Source organism: Cervus canadensis, chromosome 25, assembly GCF_019320065.1.
Source record: "Cervus canadensis isolate Bull #8, Minnesota chromosome 25, ASM1932006v1, whole genome shotgun sequence".
Classification (NCBI taxonomy): Eukaryota; Metazoa; Chordata; class Mammalia; order Artiodactyla; family Cervidae; genus Cervus; species Cervus canadensis.
Genome location: NC_057410.1, coordinates 31,329,802 through 31,349,600, shown reverse-complemented (window position 1 = coordinate 31,349,600; position 19,799 = coordinate 31,329,802). Strand labels below are relative to the sequence as shown.

Below are 19,799 nucleotides of genomic sequence, written 5' to 3'. Positions count from 1 at the left end.
GGGCAGGGTACTCAGTGAATCATCCACTGGCTCCTAACGCCTTCTCCAGAAGTCTCCTGGGCTCCCTGAATTCGATGCACTGGTCCTACCTAACTTCAATCCTGCCACATGCCCAGGAGGAAAAATACCATGTTAGTGACACATGCCAGATCTTATTGGCTAAAAACTCGGAGACCGGTTCCACAGTTATTACCATTTTACAAATGAGAAACCTAGATGCTGAGAAGTAAATTGCCTAGTAAACAGGAGAACCAGGACTGAAATCCAGGCCGTCTGTCTCCAGAGCCTGTTTCCCTGATAATCATGACTGAGTGCTTTTATTCTGAGTCAGGCATTATGCTAAATTTGTTTATATATTCATATATTCTTCACAAATATATGAATGGAATAATATACAAATTTATAAATTGTGGTGCTGGAGAAGACTCTTGAGAGTCCCGTGGACTGCAAGGAGATCAAACCAGTCAATTCTAAAGGAAATCAACCCTGAATATTCTTTGAAAGGACTGATGCTGAAGCTCCAGTACTTTGGCCACCTGTTGTGAAGAGCAGACTCACTGGAAAAGATCCTGATGCTGGGAGAGACTGAGGACAGGAGAAGGTGGCAACAGAAGATGAGATGGCTGGATGGCATCACCGACTCAGTGGACATGAGTTTGAGCAAACTCTGGGAGATACCAAAGGACAGGGAAGCCTGGTGTGCTGCAGTCCATGGGGTCGCAAAGAGTTGGGCAGAACTGAGCGACTGAACAACTAACCAACCCAATCACTGGACCCTGGACTCAAACTTGGTTTTCTTGCCAACTAAGCCAATCTGTACTGGAAAAATAATTTTGAAGGTCAATAAGCATCCATACCAAGAGTAATTACTACATCCATGCGGACACCTATACAGAACATTTAAGACCTATATCCAAGAAGGAGGCCACTTCCCCTCCCATAACTATATGCTAGAAATGAAAAATCTGAAAGATGCTCACGTGGTATCCAAAAGGATATGTTATTAGTAAACTGTCTTAGTACAATGTTTGTTCTAATTTGTTCAGACAAAGAACACTTCCTTTCTCCGTTCAAATCTAACAATGGCACATTCTGTTCACGGTGTACAGAACGGGAATTGAGTCACTAGTTTTATCATAAAAGTTTAATTTCTCCCCACCTCTTCCTCTCAGTATCACTGACAAAAGAAAACCTGTAGCGTCAAAAGTTCTATTTCTTGATTGGCAGGTAAAGTAAACCTGGAATCAAGGATCATTTGGAACTGGGGCTGAAATATATGTCCTTTTGAGAGCTCAATCTTTTATTCACAGATCCTGCTAATTAATAGTGTAAGGGAGATTAGGCAAAGTGTTCAGAGATCTCAAAAATAAATTCTTCAAATATCTTCAAGCACTTACAAACACTTAATACTGTCATTAGAAATAATTATCTTCTTGTTAAGCCTCTACCAGGCAACAGTGGTAGGTAACCTACTTTGAGTTACATACACTAGAAAAATACTTATTTCTTCAAAAGAGCCTTCAATTAATGCAAACTAATCCCTTGCCAAATTAGTCTGATCTGGTCAAGATTTACTGTATACTTTATAATTTATCTAAGAATTAAATTAAAGAGGAGGAGGCCAGATTTTAAAAGACTGTGCCTTGAAGAGCAGAAGGGGAAGGCTATGGTCATGAAAACCAATCTACCCAGAGAACCACCTGCGGCTCAAGGACAGTCCCCGAGGGAGCGTAGGCGTGTGTGAGGCAACATGAGACAAGGGTGCTGCTGACAAGAGAAGGGAGTCTCTGGGGACCCCGTGTACCTCGAAAACAGGCAAGTTCAGGAAAGGGAAGTGAGCCCCTCACCTCCACCAAGAACTCAGCTTTCTCTTAGGAAGAGGTCACAGTTCCTTTTTTTTTTTTAAGAGGATTTTTAAACTTTATTTCACTGAGGTTAAGACTTCTCCTACTGAGGTTTCTTCTGTTTTAAATTATCTTTTTTTTCAGAGGAGCGCTGACATATATATACGCTACCATGTGCAAAACGGACAGCGAGTGGGAAGCTGCTGGGCGCAGAGAGAGCTCAGCCCGGCGCTCTGCGCAGACGAGCGGGGAGGCCGAGGGGGGCGCGGTGCACACACGTGTGGCTGATTCACGACGCCGTGCAGCGGAAGCGATCACAGTTCCTTCTTGCGGGGAGACGTGGGATGGGGAGCTTTGAAGAAGGGGAAACAGGAAGCCCCAGTTTTAACACTAAACACAGAATAAACATCACTGAGGCTTTTAGTTCCTATACTCAGAACAAACGGAGGGAAGAGGTGAGTGAGAGGCCCCGGGTGCCAACCTAACAACTCCGGAGGGATTCTGGGATCTGTCCCCACCATGGTTATTCCCGGTCCGTTCCTGGCAGCATCTGTCAGCCAAACAGATCCAGGAAAGGGACCTGAGCACCTACCTTGAGGTGAAGGGAGAGGATCGAGGACCATGTTCTGCTCCAGGAGACCCACCCACCCCTGGGAACTGAGGGAGCAGAGGCAGCTCAAAAGAAGGCAGGTCCCAAGGTCCTGAGCCAGGGGGCAGAGCAGAGCGGCGGCCAGAGTGGCGGCCTGGGGGCAGACCGCCTGCGTCCCGCTAGGCTGCGGCCAGCCTTCTCCTCTTCCTGGAGCATTCTCTGCCTCCGCTACCTCAAAACACAGACGGTGGGTGTTCTTGGGAGGGCCACGTGCTTAAGCAGAGCTTCTGAATGCTAACGACAAAGCCAGCCGTGTCCTGGTATCTTTCAGCACCTCCAATCTGAACAAGGTGAGAGAGGGAAACGCATCTCCCTCTCAGACACACAATGATGGATAACTTCATACCCGGGGCAGTGACCTGCAGCAGAAGTTACTCTCAAGACGGAAGAATCCTTGGAAATCTCATCTAGCCAAATGCCTGTTTTTAAAGGCAGCAGCCTGACTGTGTACCCAACTTACTTTTCATTGCAATCTATGCTCTCTTCATTCTAGGTGGCCTACACCAAAGGGAAAGTAATTTGTCTTGGATTGACATATATAGCTGCTATACTTAAAACAGATAACCACTTGACGAGGGATCAGAAGGCTGTGTGACAATAACAGCTTTGTGCTTCAGCTGCTGTGTGAGCCCTGCGGAAGCTTCCACTCAGGTTCTTTAGTTGTATACTGATATCTGGACCACATGTGCAATGGACCCATCTTGCTCTATAATCTTATGAACTCAATTTTAAAAACTTTCAAACAAAGTACTTAAAAATAGATAACCAACAAGGACTTACTGTATACCACAGGGAACTTGTTCAATACTCTGTAATAACCTAAATGGGAAAAGAATTTGAAGAATAGATACATGTATGTGTATAACTGAATTACTCTGCCGGACACCTGAAACTAACACAGGATTGTTAATCCACTATATTCCAATACAAAATAAATTTTTTAGAAGTACAGCTTCTTGGATCAATACATAAGGTGGATATAATGGTGACTATGATAGGGATGTCTATCAGACACCAACCATCATGTTTCCCTTTTTGCTACCAGGATATGAGGAAGTTTAGAATCAACTTCAGAGTAACTGTTAGACTTGTCAATGAGTCTGTTTGCTTTTCCTTTCTTTTTTTTTTTTTTTTGAACATTTGGATATTATTGCTACTCTACCTATCATATTCTTCTGACTCTTAGTGGAAAGAAGTAGGTGAACTTTAATGATGCTGGGGGTGTCATCTTGCCGAGAGATGAACACTAGAGTCTCACTCCCATATGTGACTGCGGGAATGCGGTTGAACACTGAACTCACACACTGGCACTGCCGCCTCCCCCCCTTCCCCAGGGCACCCAGAGAAAGCCACAGGAGTGTCACAGCTTCGTCTAAGTCCTCTGAAAAGATGCTGTATTAAGACTGAGCCAGAAAACACACTCAGGCCCTAAAGCACCGTCCCCAAGCAAACCTAAGCCTTTTAACTGAATTATTCCCTCAGGCCAGGGGTTTAATTTGGTTTTGGTCCTGTAACAAATACCGGAGGAGGGGAACATGTCCTGGATGATCTGTGTAGTATAGAACTCTGTTTTAAAGGAATCTGAACATTACTAGATATCAGACGTGGCTTAGAAATAACATACTTAAGTTTTGAGGAAGCGAAGGAGAACTGATCTATATTCATTTCTTTCCCTCTGGCAATACAGAAATTATTTCCTTTGAGCAATTTTATTTTTTCTAACATAAGCCAGCAGCATTATCACCAAATAGCGATTGGAAATAAAAAGCTGCTTTTAGTGTCACGAAAAGTATAAATAACATTACTAAAAAAAAAAAACTTTAATGTCCATGAAAAGTGCACTCAATCAACATTTTGTTCTTTATGCAGTAGGGAAAAACCATCTGACTTTGAAGTCACGTTGGACCTTCAAATGAGACAATGAAAATAAAAACTCTGACCTTCTTGGGCTGAATACAATTACCTTTTTAAAAGATAAAGCAGATGAAGTCCTTTTCAAAACCCTTTCGAGGGACTTCCTTGGTGGCCCAGTGGTTAAGAATCTGCCTGCCAAGGCAGGGGACACAGGTTCGATCCCTGGTTCGGGAAGATCCCACATGCTGTGGAGCAACTAAGCCTGTTCACCGCAGCTACTGAGCCCGAGTGCCCCAGAACCCGTGCTCCACAGCCAGAGAAGTCACCACACCCTGAGACTGCAGAGTGGCCCCCGCTTGCCTAACTCGAGAAAGCCCGTGCATAATGAGCAAGACCCAGTGCAGTTAGAAGTAAATAAACAAATAAATAAAATTTCAAAACCCTTTCAAAATCCCTAAAGTGTGAAATCCTTAGCAAAGACTTTAAAATTCTTGATCAGAGTCTTCTCAGCCTACACTCCTAGTAGACTCATCCACAATGTTACCGTGAGCAATTTACACACCAACACTAAAGTTAGGATGAAGCTGGATATACACTCTCATTTGAATCCCCGCAGCTCCATGAAGTAGGAGCCACTACCTATGCTTTATAGATTTAGAAGTGAGGAGCCATCAAATAATTTGTGATTACAGCTAATAAAACACAGAACCAACATGTGTACCAAGGTCTAAAGCCTTTAACGTTCACTGCACTCGTCCAATAAGCTCCTGAATGCTTCACGCACTTGCGTGTTAAATACCTGCTGGTTCCTTACCCTAGCACGACCTCTCATACCTCCATCCCAAGGTATCTTCTGAGGTCTAATCCAAATACTGTCTCTTTCACACAGCCTCCCTCATGCTAAAGCCCAGGTTCCTTTACACTCCCCACAAGTATGCACTTTAGGTGCATACTCTCCAGGTCTGGCAAGCACGTGTGTAACATTTGTTCCCCTGCTGTCTTAAAGCCTGGAGGAGGAGGGAATGTCTCCTAAGCCACCTGTGTCCTGGCCCACATTCCTTCTTCAACAGGACCTTGTTATCTTGGTGAATCAATGGTTGACAAACAGCCAACTGAGGCAGCCAGTCATCCCACATGTTTACATCCTCTCAGCTGCTTGCAACCGAGATCAAGAAGAACCTGCAGTTGAAGTGGTGCTGGATTGTCTTCAAGACAGACTGGACTGTGGACTGTTAATGGCTTTTGATTCATGCAAGAGGTCATATATTCAAGAGACTAATGCGTCTCATGGCTCTCTGACGCTCCAAGTGGAATACATGTGACCGATTATCAGTTGATAGATACTAAGGCCCACAGTGTGCAACAGATGTACTCTCTAAGTGACATCTCCCCTGAGGTTACCATCCTAACTGTCGCAGAGAACTAGGTGTCTGCTCCTAACACATCCATGTCTCAACTCAATCCATCGCTTGTGGTGGCATGTAAGGAAACAGTCTTATGCTGCATTAAATGAAAATCTTCAAAAAATAATTTATTCAATGTGCCAGCAAGATTATCAAGAGTACAGCTGATCCTTGAATAATGTGGATTTGAACCAGGCAGGTCCACTTGCACACAGATTTTTTTCAATTGATAGTATAGTACTGCATAATCTTTGACTGATTAAATCTGCAGACGCAGGGCAAAGAGGGGCAGAAATGAGAGGGGGGTATGGAGCTTGAGCACCCAAAGGTTTCAGTATCCAAGGTGGGGGTGTCCTGGAACCAATGTCCCAGGGACACCAATGTCGACTGTAGTTCCTTGTCCCTTAGGAAATCACAATTCAATAGAACTGGAACAAAAAAATAAAAGAGTCCTTCTTTCCTCCAAAGCCTAAGAAGGAAATGACTTGTTTATAAAGGCCAAAAGCAGAGTCCAAGAAAGAACAGAACCTTGGCAAAATTGTCCAAATTTATTTTTAAAAGGGAAGTTACTAGCTATTAAGGACTTAGGAAGCATCATATAATTTTCTAAATGCCTCACATAGATTATTGTATTTTTCCTTTCAAGAATCCGAGATTAGAACAACTATTTCCATTTTACAGATGGGAAAAGGAACTGACTTTTCTGAAGTCATAAAGCTAGCATGTAGAAGAGCTATCATTCCAGTTGGCTTCAAGGACTGGGCTCTAATAATATTCCCACCTTCTACCGAGACCTACTGCATATACCAGACTCTTTCCTAGACATGAGTGTGTTTCCCATAATCCCTACAACCCCTAAGATTTTGTTTGCTTAAATCACTATGCTACTGTTAAATGTTACAAAGTAAAAAGTATGTATGGTAGAGAAACCAGAAGGGTGAATACTAACAGAGGGATTTAGACAGTTCTTGGTGCCACAAGGCAATTACTGGAGATGTTCCGAATCCGACATTTAGTAAGTAAGACAAAACACTATGCTTAAATCCCAAGATACCATGGGTAATAAAAAATGTAGCCTGCTCCTGTTTCAACCATTAAAAATGATTCTCAGTGCCAGGGACACATGCCAGCTTGTGCATCAACTCCCTCTCCTGGCTAAAACTCCAGTGGATACTGGAGTCACTAGAGGCTGCGCTACCAAGATGCAGTTAAGAGGGGGCCTCCTTCTCCCACAGACGCAGCAGTTCACAAGCACCAGAGTCACGGTTCACAGACAATTGTCCTCTAGGAACTTACTGTTTTGTAATCTCAGAGGAAGGAAACTGCAAAGAAATGAATTGTAGATTGTGATTTTTAAGATAAATACTATACCATGACTCTACTTAGAATCCAAGTCTATATTTGGTTTGTATTTCTAAACAGAGGCAACAGCCTTCCAGGGCCACTTATAACACTTGCAGCAACTAGCCAACTCAGACTCAGGGGAAAGCCCTGATTCCAAAGCCGTGTGTCCTAAACAGAGATCTAACTGTGTCACAGTGGTGGTGTAAGTTAGTGGTTTAGAAGCAGAGATTCAGAGCTGGACTATGTAGGTTCATATCCCAGCTCTGCCATATTAACTGTATCACCTTGGGCAAGTAGTTAATTACTCTATGCCTCAAGTCTCCTCATCTGTAAAGTGGGAACAGGTATCGACTTCACAGGCTGGCTGTGAGGATTAAATGAATTAATGTTTATGAACTGCTTGAAACAGGGCCTCATACAGAATAACTGCTGTCTAAGTGTAAGCTATCGTTTACTAAACACAACGTACCCCCAACAGGTACTCCCCTAGCTAGGTCAGGAAGATCCCCTGGAGGAGGAAATGGCAATCCATTCCAGGATACCTGCTGGGAAATCCCAAGGACAGAGGAGCCTGGCAGGCTACAGTCCGTGGGGTTACAAAGAGCTGGACATGACTGAGCACATATGCACACCCAACAGGTGGGAACTTCGGAAAAGTCCAGAACCAAGAACAAAGGTGCTGCTGTTGCCATGATTAAGCTCTTCCAGCAGAAGCTGATCATTGCCCCCACCTCATGGAATCTGCTTGTGTCTGCATCTAGCTGCACGCGGAGAAGAGAAACGACAAGCAGGGTATCAAACTCACACCAGGAAGGATCAAGTGCCAATGAGCCTGAATAGTGACGCTAAGACTTCTTTAAAAATGCCAACATCGCTCATTATTAGAGAAACACAAGTCAAAACTACAATGAGGTATCACCTTACACCAGTCAGAATGGCCATCATTTAAAAAAATCTACAAACAATAAATGCTGGAGAGGGTGTGGAGAAAAGGGACACCTCTTGCACTACTGGTGGGATGGAGAACAGTCTGAAGAGTCCTTAAAAAACTAGGAATAAAACTACCATATGACCCAACAATCCCACTATTAGACACATACCCTGGGGAAACCGTAACTGAAAAAGACACATGTACCCCAATGCTCACTGCAGCACTATTTACAATAATTGGGACATCAAGCAGCCTAGATGTCCATCAAGTCCATCAACAAATGAATGGATAAAGAAGTTGTGCTGCCTATACACAATAGAATATTACTCAGCCATAAAAAGGAAAGCATTTGATGCAGTTCTAATAAGGTGGATGAACCTAGAGCCCATTACACAGTGAAATAAGTCAGAAAGAGAAAGACAAAAACCGCATATTAACGCATGTATAGGAATCTGGGAAGACGGTACTGATGAACCTATGTGCAGGGCAGCAGTGCGGACGCAGACACACAGAACAGACTTGTGGACACGGTGGGAGAAGGGGGGCAGAGAGAGAGAGGAGCCTGAATTACACACATTACCATACGTAAAATCAGACAGCCAACGGAAATTTAATGACGCAGGGAGCTCAAACCTGTTGCTCTGTGATAACCCAGAGGGGTGCGATGGGGTGGGAGGTGAGACGGAGGTTCAAGAGGGAGGGGAATATGTATACCTATGGCTAATCCATCTTGATATATGGCAGAAACCAATACAATATTGTAAAGCAATTATCCTCCAATTAAAAATAAACACATTTTTAAAAAATGCCCATCAAAACCAGATGGCCTAGTATATGAGTGATTTAATCTAACTTTTAAAAAGGTACGGTATCTTAAATGATTAAAATTTTAAAGCTCAATATCTGGTCCTTAATTTTTAAATAAATTCATTACTTTTCTATGTTGCTATTTTTGGTAAAACCAGAAGTCTAAATTAAGACCTAAAGACAGATATCTAATATGTCCCATCTCTAAGTCTTTAAGCCAAACAAGAGGAAATTGTATTAGATGAGCTTATCTAATGATGATAACTTGCTACTTTTTCTAAAGAGCCTCCCAAATTACTTCTTGAGATTATTATGTCATGGAAGCTTGTCTTTATAGATAAAGTGTGGAATTTTTTTTTTTCCAGCCAGGCTGCAGTTAATTCTATGACCTTATCTATCAATGACAACATTCTCTAATTTTGCCAAGGTTCTTGCTCCTTCATCTGTTATTCAAATTGCCACCAAATTCTGTTATTTCTTTGTGCAGCAATTTCTCTCTAGGCTGACTCTTGCTATTTCTGGGTCTGTCTTTTTGAATCAAAGCCCATTCCTTACCTTACCCTACACAAAGGGCAATGGTCTAATTGGTTTTACTGCTTTTAACATTTTACTTTTTCAATCCAGTCCATAGAGAGCATCACGCTAATTTTCTAAACTTCCACTTTCATCACGTTATAACAAGATACTCAAGATATACAATGGTTCTGCCTTTAATAAAGAAATTAGGTTCTTCCTCCTCTTGGTACTTAATCTGAGTGTTTTTTCCCATTTCAACTCTTCAATGTCTTCCTCCTTTCTACCAACCACCCACCAGACAGATCCCGATACCATAGTACATTGAACACACTTTTGTACTTTTTTTTTTTTAAACCTTAATACTTAAACATCATTCCCAGTGGATACACCATTTCCAAAGTCTCTGTCTTACCCCAATTCTACTACTCTTTCAAGATCTCTTCCACGAGGTCCATGTCCCATCCTTTCCAATTCATTTTGGCTCTTATTTATATGGTCCAGTTGGTTCCTACTTGCTTTATCTTCCTTGCTGGTTTTTAGGTTACTAGGAGTATTCACTTTTTAGACGTCACACAATACTCAGCACAGAACTGGCAATATCACTGGGTTGCAAATACTTATAACCAACGTCCCTATGCTATAAAGCAGTATATTCCCAATTCTGAATGAGACCACAGTAAGAAATACACAGGTACCACTACATACGTACATATGTGTGCATCTACATACACATACATAACCGAAACATAACTTTTATGAAACAAGTACTTATCTTTATACATGCAACTATATTTTTAAAAAACATGGCTAACACTTTTTTTAAACATTTAACATGACAACTGCATATTAGTAAATTATAATTAATTCTGTTAGGTATGTTAATTTTATTATGTAGAAAAAGTCCTTGTTTTTAAATACATATCAGAAACAATATGCCCTGATGTCTACATATAACTTACTTTGAAAAAGATTGCACACACACACAGAGACACAAAGGAATTGTGAAAAATTTTAACTGCTGAATCTGATAACATGGATGGGTGTTTGCTATATTCTTCCTTCTAGTTTTCCATCTAAAAATATAAAATGATAGCTGCTAGCCATTAAATCTATTTCATAACCAATTAATGGGTTTCTACCTTGTTTGAAAAAATGTGCTTTATAATTAAGAAAAAGATATAAACCACTTGTTTCTATGTTTATTAATTATATTTAAGGAGCCGCTAACAGACTGAAGGGGGCCTCCCCTGGTGGCTGGCTCAGCGGCAAGCAATCCACCTGCCAGTCTATGGGGTCTCAAGTCAGACATGACTTAGCGACTGAACAACAACATACTGAAGAATGTTCTGTAGTTACTTCCTGGCCAGGAGGTCAATAGGGGATTTAATCTTCCACTGCTATGAGCCACTAATCTCTCCTCTAAAATCCTTTCTATGGAACTTTCTGTGAATCACAACCACTTAGCAGGAAGGTATAAAGTGAAGTCGCTCAGTCATGTCCGACTCTTTGCGACCCCGTGGACTAGCCCACCAGGCTCCTCCATCCATGGGATGCTCCAGGCAAGAATACTGGAGTGGGTTGCCATTTCCTTCTCCAGGGGATCTTCCAGACCCAGGGATGGAACCCAGGTCTCCCGCATTGCAGGCAGACGCTTTAACCTCTTGAGCCAGCAGGGAAGCCCAGGAAGGTATAAGATTAAGGACTAATTTTTTTTTTTATCTTGCAGAGATCACAGAAGCAGAATTTACCTTAAGACTTCCCATCCTAAGAATAATCTTTGTGGTTTTCATCAAGGCTTTAAGAGAATAACATCTGGGAATGGCGAAAGTTCAAAACGATGCACTGAAATGGAAACATTCTAATAAACATGCACATTGGTTAAGACAGTCCCCTTCCTTTTCCTTTAAGCACTGGGTCTCGTAAAAGAGTAAGTTTCACAGTCAGTCAGTAACACCTCAATTTAATTGACCCAAAGAGGGAAGTATTATAGATGAGTGAAAGAAGTTTCCAGGTAGCTAGAATTCTTACCATTTATGGGCCAATATATTAAGTCTTGCCGATTGTGGATTTCTAAATTACTAACTTCCCACGACTGCTTTCCAGACATCATCTTTATGACCAAGTCTGAACTTGTGACACAGCATCTGGACCTCAGGAAGAAACCTGGTCTAGATCCATGTGGGACCCGGGGTCGAGTCAACCCTCCAGTCTCAGGTCCCTCATTTGAGAAAATGAAGTGGCTGAACTCTGCAACCCACATGCCTTTGCAGCTCTTCTTCTCCACAATTCTATTACTACTAAGTCTGTAAAGCTGGCAGCTCTCAGCACATACCAATTAACACACGTTGAATATTTATACTTCTGCATAATGAATTTTACTCACCAAAATGAAAATCAAGCAAAAAAGCAGTTAAAAATAATATGTAGCAAGTAAAAAAGAAAGAAAGAAAGAAAAAGAACAGTTGTTAACATACCACATAAGTGGATCTCAATAACGTCGTTCTTAATGAAAGAAACTACAAACCAAGAAGGACATGCTCTGTGATTCCAGTGACTGGGATGTCAAACTGGTTATGCGTGTGGGGAAGCAGAGAGGACCCGCCAGAAGGTGGCACAGCGGAGTGCTAGATGCTGACCAGGCCAATGCAAGGGATAGTTACATGGTGTAACACAGGCAAAAACCATTCAACTGTACATTCAGACATAAGCACGTTACCACAAGTTATTCTTCAAAAGAGTTAAAAAAATAAATAAATACAAAAAAATCATAGAAAATGAAGATTACTGTCAAAATTACTATTTTATCTTTACAGGACCTAAAACATGGCAAGTATTCGATAAATGCATGTTGATTAACATATGAAATTGTTCGATTCTAGCAGGAAAGGAATTTTCATTTCAGTGGGTGTGTCCATTCACACTTTTGGTCAGCCCTTTAACATTTTTAATGTTTCTGAAATTTTCATGATACTCTCTTACAAATATTTGTTTTTAATACTGGGATACAGAAGAGCAAAGGTACCAAGCACAGAAAAAGAGTAGAAATCTGCATGATGCACTAGCAAGGCACTAATATCTATGATGTAACTAAATACATCAGATTTAGATGCAAAAATATTTTATCTTACATTCTGCCAAATGCAGTAAAATCCTAAATACCATGTTGATGCAGATTGAAAATGACCTGGTTTGTTACATGATAGTTATTTAGAAAGCCAGTGTTTCTCAAAGAGGCTAAGAAACCTCTTTGTACACCAAGTACAACTAGGGCTTACTCATTTATAAGACCAAATTATGACAGTTAACAGAATTGATTAATTTAGGTTCCAAGCCAGGCTCCCTAAGATACAGAACTCACACTCAAAAAATGTTTTCCTGGGCATTTTTGTGAGCCAGGCAGTATGCTAAGAACACTGGTGTCAGAAAGATGAAATGATAAACTCTACCCTAGGAGTTCACTGTTTGGGCTGAAGACATACAGAGCTACACAACTGTAGAAAAATGTAGTAGGTACTCTAGAAAACAAAAAAGTGGAAATACTGGATACAGAGGGCAGTGAGACATCTTCCAAGATGCTATCTGACCTGGACTTGGAAGTGGAGGCTCAAAAATCAGCCAAGAGAGACCACAATGGGTCCACAGAGGCAAACTGCAGAATACTTAGGAAACAAAGTTTCTTTGGATGTCAAGAATTTATAACAACTAAATGGGTCATTCTAAGTCAGGCTGGGGCCAAAAAGAAGTGCAAGGTAAGAATTTCTAAAGGAAGGAGACATGAAATGCTGAAGAATACAGACAGTCTGTGCCAGGCTCTATGTAAACCATGTTAGACTTGATACGTCATCATGCAGACAAGGTGAAGCTGGGATTTTTTAAGTGATTGGGAAATTTTTTTTTAAACATTTATTTATTTATTTGGATGCACAGCATGTGGGATCTTAGTTCCCTGACCAGGCATCAAACCTATGTTCTCTGCTTTGGAAGCGTGGAGTTTTAACCACTGGACCACCAGGGAAGTCCCGGGAAATTTTTTTAATCATAAAAATAAGATACTGAGAAATAGAGAGCTGAAATGTCAAAAAGAGTAGGGGGAAAAAATCATCCATAGCCCCACCTTAAAAATAGACACTGCTTAGACTCTCAGTAATTTTTTTGAAACACAGAACTATGACTATACTTACTGTACATAAGGATTTCAGACTTGGTTCATGTACAGTTCATAGTCACATAAGATTTATTCATGAATTTGTAAGACTCCATCAATACTGCGCCTCTACACTCACACTGCACTGCATAGCAACAGTACTGGGATGCAAGGATCAGGTAACCAGATCTATTAAAAAAAAAAAAAAAAAATCATCTGAAGTTAAGGACAGCTGAATTCTCCCCTAAAACACTAGTGCCCATCACATGATGGGAAATCAGGCATTCTGCCTCAGAAACATGATTGGTGATTTATTCCATCTTTACTCATCGCTTTGCAAGGGATCTGAAATGCTAAACTAATTATCACAGCGGCTGGTGCTTTTTTATCAGAGGGTTTTTTGACAGATTGCAAAGGACAAAATTTCTACCTAGGATGAAAGAAAAGGCCAGAATTAAAAATGACTTCCCTGAAAGGTACAATTCCTTTTGTCTTTTATTTACAGATTGAAAAAAGAAATCTTTCAATGTATGCGTGTTACAAATTATATTCTCTTCACTGTAAGCCACGGTTACAGAAACATCTCAGATTCTTCTGCCTGCAGGAAAGCACCACAGTAACCCTGTTCTACACTATATATCTATTATGACTCAAATTCTGTAAGGAAAAAATATAAAAAATCCAAATTAGATTAGTAAAAGAGAGGGGGAAAAAAGGCTGTGAAGGATAGAAGGTAGTTTGGGAAAATTTCAATGACAGATGCTTTTATTTCTCTTTACTGGGAACTGAAATCAAATCATAGGCCAGTACCTGGCTCAGAGCCCTAACTTTCCAACAAGACTGTAAAAACTCTCAGACAGGACACCTGCTCTGAGCTTATCAGAGAACTGCTTTGTGCAGAATTACCATTGGAAAACACATTAACTTTATACCCAAATGGAAGAATGCCTTTCTTAAAAGGCTTTATTCAAGCCTACTTCCCTAAGATATATGAATGGTGGGGTAGTCTTTTGCCTAATACTGGGAAAGCCCATGAACTTATTAAGACTCTAAGGGCTGCTAACTACACACGAATATTCCAAAGTAGTACACTTTATTAATTAGACTCAGTCCATCTACCTTATTCAGCATTCCAAAATGTTAGAGGACCATCTGTTCAAGATTTCACCAGCTGAGAAAATTATGAAAACTCATTCAGCCCAAGATGTGATCCTGAATTTGATGAACTGAAACTTCTTTGATTTCTGTACTTGATGATGCCTGTGATGTCATTCATTACTTCAGATGTTCATTTGACTCATGTTTTATTACTGAGGCCACTGTAAATATATCCATAAGGACCACAATCCCTGTGACAGAGAAAATTTTGCTCAACCACTTTTTGTCCTAGATCACTACAGATGGTGATTGCAGCCATGAAATTAGAAGACGCTTACTCCTTGGAAGGAAAGTTATGACCAACCTAGACAGCATATTAAAAAGCAGAGACATTACTTTGGCAACAAGGGTCCGTCTAGTCAAGGCTATAGTTTTTCCAGTGGTCATGTATGGACGTGAGAGTTGGACCATGAAGAAAGCTGAGCCCCAAAGAATTGATGCTTTTGAACTGTGGTGTTGGAGAAGACTCTTGAGAGTCCCTTGGACTGCAAGGAGATCCAACCAGTCCATCCTAAAGGAGATCAGTTCTGGGTGTTCACTGGAAGGACTGATGCTGAAGCTGAAACTCCAGTACTTTGGCCACCTCATGTGAAGAGTTGACTCATTGGAAAAGACCCTCATGCGGGGAGGGATTGAGGGCAGGAGGAGAAGGGGACGACAGAGGATGAGATGGCTGGATGGCATCACTGACTCGATGGACATGAGTTTGAGTAAACTCCGGGAGTTGGTGATGGACAGGGAGGCCTGGCGTTCTGCAATTCATGGGGTCGCAAAGAGTCGGACATGACTGAGTGACTGAACTGAACATATAGTCAACAATTACTGAACATATTCTTCATACTACAGGACTGACTCAAAGTGCTCCTACCTAATCAGAGGGAAGAGTGTATTTATTTTATTAAGGGGCATATCCTTCAAAGAAGCTAAACTTTATATATTAATAGTGGGAAAGTGACAAACATAACTGGGCAAGGATTAAATGACAGACTTGGGTGTCATCATTTATTTACCACTAATATAGCATCTTTCATCAAAAGTTTCAATAAATCTTGCCAAACGTTCTTGACCCAATCTAGGATATAATTATCAGAAAGTGTTCCAAATCACTTCTGAATTTCACACTGAACAAATGATAGCCATTCAGGTTTGGGGGGCTCATTGCTAAGTCTTTTCTCCCCCTTGCCTCACACATCACTAAGTTTCTTTTTTTATTTTCTAACACCTAACCCTTCCTTTCTCTCCAACATCTGATTCTTACTTGTCCAGGTCTTCTATACTGCACCTACAGCCATCTCGGAACTCATCTCACTGCTCTAGGCTGCCCCATCAATGATCACCATAGGTTGTCTACAGCAGGGGTCCCCAACCTCCAGGATCTAACACCTGATGATCTGAGTGGAGCTGATGTAATAATAATAGAAATGAAGTACACAATAAATGGCATAGGCTTGAATGATCCCCAAACCATCCCCTACAACCAGTCCGTGGAAAAACTTTCCGTCTTCTGTGAAACGGGTCCCTGGGGACCTCTGGTCTATAGGATGAGATCTAAATTCTATTAGTTAGAAAAGTAAAAAAAAAAAAGAAAAGTCAAGGTCCTCCATGTCTTGACCCATCTTGACAGATGTCTCTATCTAGATTTTGTACACACACCCTCTTACCTAGACCAAATGACTTGATCCAATGATCTCTGACTAGATCAAGATCAACATGCCCAGATCACTATTAACTCACCTCACCTTTGCTCAAGAGCAGCCCCCAACATGCAGTCCAACCACCCCTTCCACCTCCACCATCTCCTTGGTGCCTGCCACATGCCCATCAGCATGACAGATGTTTGACATGTTTCTAATCCTCACCTCAGTCCTACAAGTTATGTTTCATCTATCATGATGAGTATCAAAGAAATCAAAGACTTTGACAAATTCACAAACTGGTGACAGATGAGCTCAAGCTCAGGTCTGAATCCATAGCCTATGTTCTTTCTAAAACCTCAGGCTTCCTGGAATACCATCCCCAACTCACTCCTTACCAAAACCTTGGGCTTCCTTCAGAGTCTGATTCAATTTAACCTCTTCTACCCAAAGGTGTTTCTCATCACCTCCTATCTAATAAACAGAGCTTACTCAGAACCTCTGCTGCTCTTACTGTCTGAGTCTCTCTGGTTGCAGTAAATTCTTTACTGCCTCTTATTCTTAATTGCCTTATTTTTCCCCCTTGTTCATAGTCCCCCAGCCTCATGTTGCCTCTTGAACACAGAAGGCACTCAGCTGTCTTATAACTGAGTTGTTCTCTACTTTGACAGCATGTCCTATGGGTAAAATTCCATACCGGCAGGATAATTTCAGTAACCGAATAAAAGATTCAATATGATGTCAAGAACTAAGATCAGCAGACAGGGCTAATCTGATGGCTTAAAAATGTTATCAAAGATCCAAGCTCTTTCCATTTTTTCATTATACAATCTTCAGGGCATTTGCAAGTTCCCTCATGGAGGCAAATGAGCTACTGTAGTTTTAGGAATCACATATAGATAATTTCTGGCTAAAGACAAGTACACTGCTCTTCTTTCACATTTTGTTAGGAACGAAACTATTTTCTAGAAACTCCTTAGTAGATTTCCCTTTGGACAGGACTTTGGATAGGACTGAGTCCTGTGTCCCTGAGCTAGCTGCAAAGAAGGCTGTGGAAGCAGCACCTAACATTCTTAGCCTCTACTGTGCTGACCCCACTCCAGTACTCTTGCCTGGAAAATCCCATGGACAGAGGAGCCTGGTGGGCTGCAGTCCATGGGGTCGCAAAGAGTCAGACATGACTAAGCGACTTCACTTTCACTTTTCACTTTTGTGCATTGGAGAAGGAAATGGCAACTCACTCCAGTGTTCTTGCCTGGAGAATCCCTGGGATGGGGTCGCACAGAGTCGGACACGACTGAAGTGATTTAGCAGTGCTGACTCCGCCAGCCAGGGAGAAAGGCAAGGAGAGCAGTATTTGGATAGACAACCAACTATTAGAGAAATATCAATGCAATGATAAGCTCTGTATAATGAAGCCCCTTCACAGTTCAAATAGATGAATTATCTTAAGAAAGTTCTGCTTATCAGGTTATAACAAGCAACCCTATTACAATAGGGTGTTGTTTACACACTAGGAGAGATGAGAACTGGAATCTCCCAGTTCTTTAGCCAATAGGTTGTAAATACACTCATTTTCCTCAGATCCTTAAATATCACAATCTCTTTCACCATCATGACCATCACAAGGAATGAAAGACAAGCAGGAAAAAAAAAAAAAAAATCAGTCCTTTTGAGCTTCCATACATTTCCCCAAACACACTAAAACATTAAAAAAACACTTTTGAGAGATTTAAAGAACAGAAATGGAGATGAAAGTATTTCCAAGTCTCTGCCTCCTATTCTTCGCTTCTTCTAAAAGGACAGTCTGCCTTTTATCACCACCATTACCACCGCCCCCACCATTATCTGTTTCTAACTCTGGAATCAGTTTAGACATCCACTAATGGAGAACCACTTAAAAACCAGTACAATGAAAAACAAGGCAGTCGCTAAAATAAGAGGTGGATCTGAATGGGCTACTATGGGAAGCCGTCCAAGCTAAACTGTTAAGGGGGAAAGATTCAGAGCTACATCTACAGTGCACATCCACTTGAGCTTTGAAAGAGGGGCGGTGGTGGGATTCATACAAATGTGATACAAGTGTATTTTATTGGTTGAGAAATTTCTAGAAGGATGCCTTAGGAATTGTGGATGGTAATTACTTCTGGGGAAATGGCAGAGAAAAAGCAAGGGGGCAGTTAACACAAACCTTGGGATAGCATCAGCTCCTAGGTGAGGAGATTTGTGATACAGTGATGGGAAATCAGGGAGAAGGTCAGAGGGTTAAGTTTGAATTTTTGCCCTGGGTTTTAGCTGCAGGGGTGTCTCATGTTACTTTTTAAAATGGCATATCTTCAGTGTGCAGTATTTTACAATTTTACAAACAGTTAAAAATAAGAACTACAGAACAAGTAGTGTCAGTCACTCAGTCGTGTCCGGCTCTTTGTGACCCCATGGGTTGTAGCCCACCAGACTCCTCTGTCCATGGGACTCTCCAGACAAGAATACCGTAGTGGGTTGCCATTTCCTCCTCCATAGAACAAATTACACAATAAAACAAAACAAAACAAAAAAAACCCACGTGTGTATGTTTAAGGCTTCCCAGGTGAGGCTAGTGGTAAAGAATCCGCCTGCCAATGCAGAAGACCTAAGAGACACAGGTTTCATCCCTGGGTCGGAAAGATCCCCTGGAGGAGGGCATGGCCATTCACTCTAGTATTCTTGCCTGGAGAATCCCATGGACAGAGGAGCCTGGTGGGCTACAGTCTATGGGGTCGCATAGAGTCGGACACGACTGAAGCGACTTAGCAGGCACTCATCCTTGAATAGGTACTTTGAATATGTTTATGTTATGTGATGACTAACAACCTCTTTTAAATAAAAATAAATGAAAAAAAAAAAAACAACCTCTTTTAATCCTATCGTTTTATCTCTGAGTCTACACTCAACTATTTGGGTATTATCTTAAAATCTAAATTTGAGGCCCTACTTAAATTGTGACCTGGATTTAAAGGCCCTCAGGTGACACCCCTCAACTGGGCCTGAGTTAATCTCCCTGGGGCATTATCCTAGGTGGCTTACATCCAGGAATTTGAATAACTTAGTCAGGATAAAGCCCCAAATTTCCCCCAGGCTACAGGTGGCTGCAAACAACTCAACTGTGTACTTTAGGCAATCCAACCGGACTCCTCAGTGGCTGGAGGAAGGGAACAGAGAGGAGGAAGAGCCTGAGGGGTAGTGGGCCAGCCAGGCTTGCAAGGACTTCACTGGAGGAGCCCATCCACCAGCAGCGGCAGGCAAGAAGAGACCCACTCCCACACCCCTTGGGAACAGCCTCACGCAGAGAGCAGCTACACTTGTTTCACAAGCTGCGCTCTAGCAGTTTGGGTGACAATTTCCCCCTTTCATTCCGACGGAAACCCTGCGTGTCAATCTCTGTCAACCACCACGCTCACAATGCTGCTGCTGCTAAGTTGCTTCAGTCATGTCCGACTCTGCGACCCCATAGACGGCAGCCCACCAGGCTCCCCCGT

General features: G+C 41.7%; 1 protein-coding gene across 7 annotated transcripts in view; it reads right to left on the bottom strand.

Moving 5' to 3' along the window:
• Nucleotides 1–19,799, bottom strand: part of TMCC3 (transmembrane and coiled-coil domain family 3) — a 272,744-nt gene that overhangs the window by 15,774 nt on the left and 237,171 nt on the right. The window contains exon 1 of one of the 7 annotated variants that reach the window (XM_043446702.1): nt 13,530–13,673. The exons of the other annotated variants lie outside the window; for them this stretch is intronic. The gene's annotated coding sequence lies outside the window, so the exon portion shown is untranslated. Of the gene's footprint in view, nt 1–13,529; nt 13,674–19,799 lie in introns of those variants that run through there. 7 annotated transcript variants of the gene reach the window in all.